The following is a 9,819-nucleotide window of genomic DNA, read 5'->3' as shown; positions in this document are numbered from 1 at the left end:
CCCTTGGTACTCCTTGCTGATTGTCTCACAGTGGTTGTCTCTATTACCCTTGGCGTAGCTTCTCCTGGTTCCCCTTCTGAGCTGGAACTCTCTCGTGGAGATGGACCTGCCTGTTCACAGGTGGTCTGCGCAGATTGCCAAGCGAACACGTCATTGAAGGAGACATCTGTAGGTTCCTGAGTAGCAGGTTGCACTGTGGACTCAGTCAGGTTAGAAGTCTGTAGGACGTTGCTTTCATCAACATGTACCACATTGCATACTTTAACTGTGCAAGTCTTAGGGTTCAGGATTCTGTATCCTTTTCCTCCAGAGACATATCCCACCAGGATACCAGGTTCTGCTCTTGGGTCAAGCTTGCCTCTTTTCTCCTTTGGTATATGTGCATAAGCTTTAGATCCAAAGGCTCTTATATGTTTAAGTCCAGGCATTCTGTTATGCCATAATTCAAAAGGACTTTTATTGGTAGCTTTTGATGGAACTCTGTTATGCAAATAGATGGCAGTGTGGACTGCTTCTGCCCAGTAAGACTCTGAAAGTCCAGCTTGCATTAGCATAGAACGCGCCATTTCTTGGATGGTTCTGTTTAAGCGTTCTGCTGTTCCATTTTGTTGAGGAGAATAAGGAATTGTAGTCTTATGTTCAATTCCTTCTTGTTCCATGAATCTTTGGAACTCACTGCTGCAGTACTCTGTGCCATTATCTGTGAACAGCACATCTGGCGCTTTGCCAAATTTGTTTTTAACAGCAGCTACATAGCATTTAAATTTGCCAAGCACCTCATCTTTGCTTTTAAGCAGGTAGGTATAGACATATCTGGATTTTCCTTCCAGAAAACTGACAAAATACTTGTTGCCACCAGCAGATTCCTTTATTGAACCAACCAAATCAGAGTAGACACACTCTAGAAACTTGGTGTTGGAGTCATGAGCTCTATTTTTGTAAGAGGGAGCTGTGCCTTTAGACTTTAGGCAAACATCACAGCCATTTCTCATAACATCACATTCTGCTGCTTCAATATTGCATTCCTTCAAAACTTTTTCACACTTTTCACATTTCTATGTGCAAACTTTACATGCCATGCAAATAAACAGTCTTTATGGTTGCAATCCGCTGATCTGGTTTGGCATACCAGCCCATCAGCTTTCTTCTCATCAAAATCAGCATCAGCAATATTTCTCAGATAATGAAAACCATTCTTTTCTTCAAGCATCACATTAAATCCATTTTTACTCCATATTTTTCCATAGCTTGGTCTGAGATCAACATTAAGACCATTCTGCATGATTCTCTTTGTGGATATGAGATTATTAATTGCTTGGGGAATCAAAACACATTATTTGAGTATAGTCTCAACAACTTCACCATCATTGTTCAAAGCACACAGTTTAATTGAACCACAACCTTCAACAGAGAGGCCTTTCCCTTCAGCCCCATGAAGAGCTGGCTTATCGTCTCTGTCCAAATCAGTAAACAATTTGTCTGAGTTTACAATGTCATATGCTCTGCCACTGTCTAGTAAGAATGAGTCATTTTGCACATAAATTCCCTTAGTGACAGATAAGGCTTGCTTATTACTGTTTTGCTTCACAACATCATTCTCTCTGCACTTTTCTGTTATGGCAAACACACCTCGTCTCTCAGTGTGACTGCTTGCCTTTCCTTGGCCACGCCCCTTAGGGGATCCTGTTTCAGAGCCGTTAGTTTTGATGCGAGGCCTTTGTTCTGTTTGATTTTGGCAAACTCTTTGATCTGCAATAGCGTGCCATGTGGCCAAATTTCCCACATCTGTGGCACTTGAAATATCTTTTGCCATTTTTCCTCTCACAATCAGATTTTATGTTTAATACAGACAAGTCATTTGCAGCTTGGGACATCTCCCGTCTATGCCCCTCATCTCTCAGATATGCTAGCACATATTCTAAAGTTAAGTCTTTTGTGTTTTTCAGAGCTGCTACCTCGTGTGCGTACTCTTTGCTTAAAGAACCAAGAATCACAGATATAACAGCCCTTTGACTGGGTGCCTCTTGCATTTCCTTGAGAGCATCATAAGCATGCATGACATAATTCATCATTTTTCGAAGCATAGGTTTGCTCAAGCTTTACCATCATTTGCTTTGTGGTTATGCATTTTAAAAGTTCTTGATTATCTTTAGCATCAACAGAGGCCATGATTAAAGACATCCAAAAGCCAACATGCTCTTGATACTTAGGGCATTTCCCGCTTGGGGAGGGATATCTTCTAGAACAGAAAGAGCTCCATGCGATTGGAGAGCATTCCTTATAGATCTGTTCCACCAAGCAAAATAGTTAGAGTTTAAAGTCGGGAGGTTGAAAAACTCAAGGTTTTTGTGAGCAGACATGCCTCTTATTTATACTTTACCAAGTGCAGAGAGTAGTGGGGTAGAATGACGATCCTTCTGATGTGCGCGGGACTTGAGGCTTTTTTTAGCTGCGCCGGCAGGAAATGGCAGGATCGATCTCACTCCCCTCCTTCTTTCACTTCACTTTCTCGAGCTTCAGTTCGCACAGAAGAAGATGATCTCAGATCAAACGCCACAAGCTCTTCTCAGCTTTAAAACACAGACATTCAGTCTGGTCTCACAAGCTCATGGAAAAAGGAGCTGGATGTTGCCCGAACGCCATAGATCCAATGCGAGTTAAAAAAAAAATCTATTTAAAAAAAAATTCCTAGCACACATGATTATTTCTTGACTCTGTGCTGGCTGCTGCACTCTGCTCTGCTTTCTGCCACTGCGGGAGCGAAGTCTGGGCCCATAACCTTTTGTTGGGTTTAAACAGGAAAATTGGTATTTAGCAGAGATAAAATAGCTTAGCAGTGCCAGAGTAAAATAATTCAGACTCAGAGTCCATGTGTGATTAAAATAGAAAGTTTTTACTACATTCTAGCATGGGGAAGGGTAACTGGGATGAAAATAACAACAGAGCATAATCGGCTACATCCTTACTCTACAAAGACAAAACTAGAAGAGGGATTATGGCTGTTCTTCTTGTTCTTTAGAACACCAAACAAAGACGGGAAGAGAAGCCATAAAATGCTAAAACACCTTGACACTTTACTTCCAATCAAACTCCTAGATCAGGGAGAAATTTCCCAGGCTTCCAGCATCTAAACTAACATTGGTTACATGAAACACATGTGACTTCCTGTGAGCAACACAAACATTTAACCCCAGATATACTGAGTGTAATTTAACTTGTAATACCCAACATGGAGGATAAGTCTATCAATGGCTACTAGCCATGGTGACTGAGGGGAACCTCCATGTTCAGAGGCAGTCAACCTCTGAACCCCAGAGCCAGGAGGCAACACCAGGGGAAGGCCTCAGTGTTGGGTGTTACAAGTCAAAACACTTCAGTATTTACAGGGTTAATGATGTTTGTTATGATCAACAGGAAGTCACATGTTTGTTTGTAACCAATCTGTTTAGACAATAGAATGCCCAAGAACTTTGGAGCTAACTGGCTAGTCTGATTGGAAACCAAGTTGTCAAGTATTTAGCATATTGGCTCTTCTTCCTCTCTTTGTTCTGACTAAGGAAGGAGACGCCAGCCATTCCCGTTTTACCTTTTAGCTGTAAGGATGTAGCCATATTAGCTCTTTGTTATTTTCATATCCTGTGTACCTTTTCCCATGTTGGGTTTATAGTAAACTTTTATACCCCTGAGCCTATGGGGAGGGCGGGGTATAAATGTGGAAAAATAAATAAATAATAAAAAATATTTTAATACACACCATGGACTCAGTTTCTTAATACTCTGCTGACTTACTTTAAAAAAATCCCAACAAACAGCCTCTCTGCCCTGTTGCTGACCTCCAGAGGAACTGGCTGGCCCCTGTGTGAGGAGGAATGCTGGACTAGAGGGACCCTCTCTGGCCTGGTGTTCTTCTCAGGGGAAGGCCTCAGCCTCTCTGCCCTGTTGCTGGTCCCCCAGAAGAATTGGCTGGCCACTGCGTGAGACGGGAGGCTGGACTAGAGGGACCCTCACTAGCCTGATCCAGCAGGGCTCTTCTGATGTTCTTATGTTCTTAACGAATCAGCGAATGAACAAGTGACTGCATGCAAAGTGTTGGGTATTACAAGTTGAAAACACTCAGTATATCTGGGGTTAAATGTTTGTTTATGTTACTCACAGGAAGTCACATGTTTTTCATGTAACCAATGTTCTTTAGCTGTAGAATACCCGGGAATTTTCTCCTTGATCTAGGAATTTGATTGGGACTAAAGTGTCAAAGTGTTTTAGCATTTTATGGCTCTCTTCCCGTCTTTGTTTGCTGTTTTCAAGAAGAAGTAAGAGTAGCCATAATCTCTCCTCTTCTAGTTTTTCTTTGTAGAGTAAGGGTGTAGCCTATTTAGCTCCGTTGTTATTTTCATCCCAGTTGCCCTTCCCCATGCTAGAATTTAGTAAAAACTTTCTATTTTAATCACACATGGACTCTCAGTCTGAATTATTTTATTCCGGGACTGCTGGACTATCTCATCTCTGCTAAATACCATTTTTTTTCAATATCTCACTATCACCCAACACAAAGGCTGAACAGAGGGCTGGCCCCTCCAACGGTCAACATGGGGCAAAGCCAACAGACTCAACCTGGGCCCACAGCAAGGGATCCTGCGCATCTGTTCAGCTCTCATGCTGGCCCCTCTGCCACCCACCCTACAGGAAGCCACCCAGACCTGTGTGGGAAATGGTGCGCCATGCAGTGCCCCCTGGGGGGGGGAGAGTGAGGAGCTCAGCGCCACTCCTCCTGCGGGGGGGGGGGGGGTTTCCCTTTTCCCCGGACTCCTGCTCCTTTTTTCCCTGCTCACAAGGCGAGCGGGCTGCAAGGCGCAAGCCTGGCTGTGGAAGGGCCTGCTGGTGCCTGCCTCTCAGGAAGGGGCGGCTGCCTGCCTCCCCGAGCTTTCTGCTGGTTAATTGCTGGCACGCTCTCTCTGCACACACGAAACACCCTCTGACAGGGCCTGTGATTTATTGCTGCCCGCTGCAAAACGGAACAAAATCAATTGCCTATTACCTCACTTAGCGAGTGGCTGTCACCGCCCAGGAGCCGGGCGTTGGGAAGAGAGACCAGGCCTGGCCCAGCCAGCCCGCCCTGGCTGCACCCTGGATAGATAACCTTTGCCCTGCTGGTCGGCCAGCTGGAGGGAGGGAGGGAGGGGGGCTCCCATTTGCCTTCCCAAATCCGCTTCCTCCAGAGCTCAGCCTTGCATCGCTGGCTGTCATGAAGGGCGCCCTGGGGCAGTTCTATCCTTCAAGGGGGGTGAGGCTCCAAGCAGAGTATTCCTGCCTCAGGAGGGACGCCTGTCCTGCCCTTTGGGCCAGTCTCGCTGGGGAGATGGGCAGTGCGCGGCCCTTCCCCTGGTCTGAGGTCTGGGAGACCCGGCAGGGGTAGGCAGAGGCCCTCTCCTTGGAGCACTTCATCCTCGGCCAGAGCGGCCTCTGGAGCGTGCCCTGAAGGAGGCCAGGCCAGGCCAGGCCCTCCGGCTCACTCTTTGGGAGGGAGGCACTCCTCTCACAAACCTCACCAGGCCTGGCTGCTGGCGGAAAGAAAAGGCCCCCTGGGCTGCAGAGGCAGACAGGGCCAGCAACTTTGCCTAAAGAGAAGATGTGTGGGGGAACCTGGCGGCAGCTGTTTGGTGTAGTGGTTAAGTGCACGGACTCTAGTCTGGGAGAACCGGGGTTTAATTCCCCACTCCGCCACTCGCAGCTGCTGGATGACCTTGGGCAAGCCATAGTTCTGCCAGAGCTGTTCTCTCAAGGGCAGTCCTCCAGAGAGCTCTCTCTCAGCCCCACCGACCTCACAGGGTGTCAGTTGTGGGGAGGGGAAGGGAGAGGAGTCTGTAAGCTGCTCTGAAACTCTGAGTGAGGGGCGGGGTATAAATCCAATCTCCTCCTCCGCCTCCTCCTCCTCTTGGCTCTTCCCACCCATGCAGCAAGGAAGCCCAGGCCAGGAGGGCATGAGGGTGGTGGCAGGATACGGCCATGAGAGAGAGATCTGCTATGGAGCAGATGGGGGGGGGGGGAGCTTCTGGTTGGGTTCAGCGTCCCAGGTGGGGCTCCCAGAGGCACCAGAGCCCATCGGGACGGGGGCGGGGGCAGCAGTCTTCCCGGCTGGAACAGGGTGCCAAAGCAAGCCAAGAGCTGCAACCGGCAGCACCCCCAGCCCCACCGGGGCCCTGGGATGTAACCCCTGCTGCTGCTTGACTAGCTGACCTGGTTGCTGGACTGACATCGGGGGGCGGGGGCAACTGTGTGGAGGGGGCTTCTTCCACACAGGCTTCCTCGGTGGTCTTGGGCACAGCTCTCTTGGTCAGCCTCAGTCTTCCAAATGGGCACAGTGCTGGCCTGCCTCACAAGGGTGCTTGTGTGATGAACAGGAGAGGTTTAATGCAGTTTATGAATTTAAAAGTGTATAGGCATGTATGTGGGCATGACTACTTCTTGCATCAAGTTGGGTGGGGTTTTTGCCAATGCTACTGATGAAACATTTTAGAACATCTGGACACTCCGAAGAAGAACGGAAGTTTTTGAAAAGATCACTGCTGCTACATCAGGTGTTATCAAGAAGGGAAGAGTACTGGATATTCACCCTAAGGACTCCAGAAAAGAGTCTAGGGGCCTTCTTCAGGTGTCTGAAGAAGTGAGCAGCGACTCAGGAAAGCTCCTCCCCTGCCACAAATTTTGTTAAGTCTTTCAGGGGCTCCTGGACTCTTGCTCTTTTCTTCTCCTACAGACAGATTAAGACGGCCACCCATCTTGATCTAACCCTAAGGACAGTTAGCACCCCACGGTTTTAATGAGGATTTCAGCTCTATGGTGCTTTCCCCCCTTTTATGTCACCTTGGAACTGGGGACCTACTTCCCCTTTCAGAGACTTTCATCTGCCGGACATTGTATGGTCCTCTAAGCAGTGAGTTTTCCCATGGATACTGAGTTCTCATTCTCTATTTCTAAGCAGAACTTCTCCGGTTGGTCTTGAATAGTGATTGACCTGGTAATAAAAGGTATTACTTTTTCTGGATACAGATACACTAATTAATATTTAATTTTCTGTCTGTTCCCTTCTTTTCATTGATTTTTGTGATGCTTGGGATTATATCTTTTAGATTATGGGCCTCACATCGCATATATAGTTGTCTGAGTAGGACTTCAAAGAAGCCATGCTAGAAATGCAGACTGTGAGAATTCTTCTTCCTTCCAACTCAGTTACAAGTCTACAGTTATCTACTGAATATGAGGAGGTTTTCTGATCTATGAGTAGGTTTGTTTATATGTATATTGTATTCTGAATGAAGGTTTACTTTTTATAATGATTCCCCCCCCCTTTCTGCTTTTTTCTTTTCTCATTTATTAGCGTTGCCGGATCCAGGTTGGGAAACTCCTGGAGATTTGGGGATGAAGTCTGGACAGGACAGGGGCCCCAGTGGGGTGTACAATGACACGGACTCCACCCTCCCAAGCTGCAGTTTCTCCAGGGGTAACTGATCTCTGTAGTCCGGAGATGAGCTGTAGGGTCCCACCTGTAGGCTGGCATTCATATAAGTTATTGTTTCATACGATATTTGTGGAAACATTTGTGTATAGTGATTATCTGATGTTTACTGTATTCACCAGAAGCTTTTAGCTTGGCAGTAGCTGAAAAGCCTTTGGTGTTTTATTTTATGATCTTCTATTGACCAGCCAAATATGTCTTACCTGGTGATCACGCCGTAGTAATTAGTTCAACTGTTTATCTGCCATTTTTGTAAAGGGGTTTAGTATGTACAGTGGCGTGATTTTTTAATACTTTGTGTGGTTGACTGGTTACTATTTTATTGTAGTTAATAGACGATTAAAACTCATTTTTAGTTTTGTTTGTCATATGTATGTAGATCTGTATTTTAGGCCCGTTCACTTAATTGTTGGGCTGCCTTCCCAAGACCCAGAGCATCCAGCAGCGCCCCCCACCCCACCCCCACCCCGTTCATACTCTGGGGACCTCTTGCCAAGGAATCTCAGCTCGGATGCCTGGAAAGTCCTGTTGTGTGTGGGGGGGTGGGGGGGTCCCCTCAGCAGCTTTGATGCTCCTCGTTCTCCTTATCAAGGGAGGAGGCAGTGGTGGCGGGGGGGCTACGCAGAAGGAGCCCTGTGCCACTTGCGGCCTCCCCCACAGCAGCACAGTGCCTGCAGCAAAGCCCTGGTCTGGCCCCCTCGGGGAGGGGGTGTCCCCCCCCCTGCCCTCAGAACTGGCCCACCAGCTACTAGCTCCCTGGCTCAAGTGACTGCACAGGCGAGACCTCCCGACCTGTGTCCGTCCCCCCCCCTCACTGCCTGTGGCTGGGAAGGCATTTGTGAGCAGGCCCAGAGATGTACCTGTGGGGGGGGGGCTGGGGGGAGGAAAGGCCTGTGGTTTCCAGCAAAGTCTCCCCAGCCTCCCCCCCGTCCCCGCCCCCTTTCCCGTGCCCCCAGAGCAGCATTTTCTGCATGTCTCCTGCGGGCTGCCTCTCCCCTTCTCCACTTGGGGGGGGGGGCGGGGGGCTGCTCTCCGCAGGCTTCCCTTCCTGCTCTCTCTCAGGGCATTGGGACCGTCCCCTTGCACAGCTGCTGCATGCGGGTCTGGGCCGAGTCCAGAGTCCCAGATGTGCCTGTGAGGAGCTTTTTTGGGAACCCCCCCATGCAAAACCAAAGAGAGAGGGTTGTGCCTTCCTTCCTTCCTTCCTTCTGGGAGCCAGGTGGGGCTCAGTGACCCCGAAAGCCCCCCCCTTCAGTCCTCCGCAGGGCCCAGACAGCCAAAGCCACCCATTTCTCTGGCTCTTGCGACCTGAGGGCCCCCCGCCTTTGCAGAGACCTCTCTGCTGCTCACACCTCTTATTTTAGCTGGCTACTCCTCGTCGGGGAGCCGTGCCTGGCATGGTTGGGGGCCTTTTTATGAGTGGGATTTGCAAGGGTATTTTGGGGCTGGCTGGCGAAGCCTGCTGCTCGGTTCAAGGAATCCGAGTGGAGGCAAAGAAACTCGATACTGTTCCTGGCCAAAGGGGTCTATATTTAGAAGGAGCCCTTTTCAGCCGGGCTCTGCCTCCCCGGCTCCCGTTTCCCTCCCCCCCGCACACACACACACACCCGTCCCGTCCCCTGAACGGAGGCCTGGTCCTCAGGGCTTGCCCTTCTGTGGAGTCCTTTGTCCTGGCCGTGGCCGGCTTTGGGGAGGCCTCCTCCTTTCATGGTTGCAGAGTGCAGCTGACCTACATAATGGCAAAAGGCCAGCAGGGTGAGGGAGGCACGCATTACAAAGAGAGAATCTGACTTTGTCCGACCCAAACCCACGCAGGCCCCACTGCCTGCCGATGACAAGCCACAGGGAGGGAGCCCCCTTCCCCAACACAGACCCCTCTAGGCCGCAGGGAGCCCCCTCCTCTGCTCCTTCCTTCGCCTCTCCTTTCTCTGATATGTTTATCTGGGGGGGGGGGTTCCTTCATCCTGGGACTTTTCTCATCTCCTGCCCTCCACTCAGCTTCTGAACTGAATGCCCATCACCAGCCGCTGAAAGACAAGACAAGCCGGCAGGAAAACAGTGGGGGGGAGGGCGAAGACACCCCCCCCCGTGGATGCAAGACCCCCAGGGCTCCCGGGCCCTCCTCCCCTCCGCTCTGAAGGGCCTTTGAGATCAAAGGAGAGTGCCAACGGGTGGCCGTGCCAACAGCCTCGGAGGCCTGAAGGCTCCCAGCTCCTGGGCATCATCCGAATGAGACGGGGAAAGTGTCCACTCCAATCCATCAATCACTTGTTGACAGGTGACTGGAGGCTCCCCCCCCCCCCTCT

The sequence above is a fragment of the Gekko japonicus genome, unplaced genomic scaffold (assembly GCF_001447785.1).
Source record: "Gekko japonicus isolate JY-2015 unplaced genomic scaffold, Gekko_japonicus_V1.1 scaffold416, whole genome shotgun sequence".
Lineage (NCBI taxonomy): Eukaryota > Metazoa > Chordata > Lepidosauria > Squamata > Gekkonidae > Gekko > Gekko japonicus.
This window is presented reverse-complemented; position numbering follows the sequence as displayed.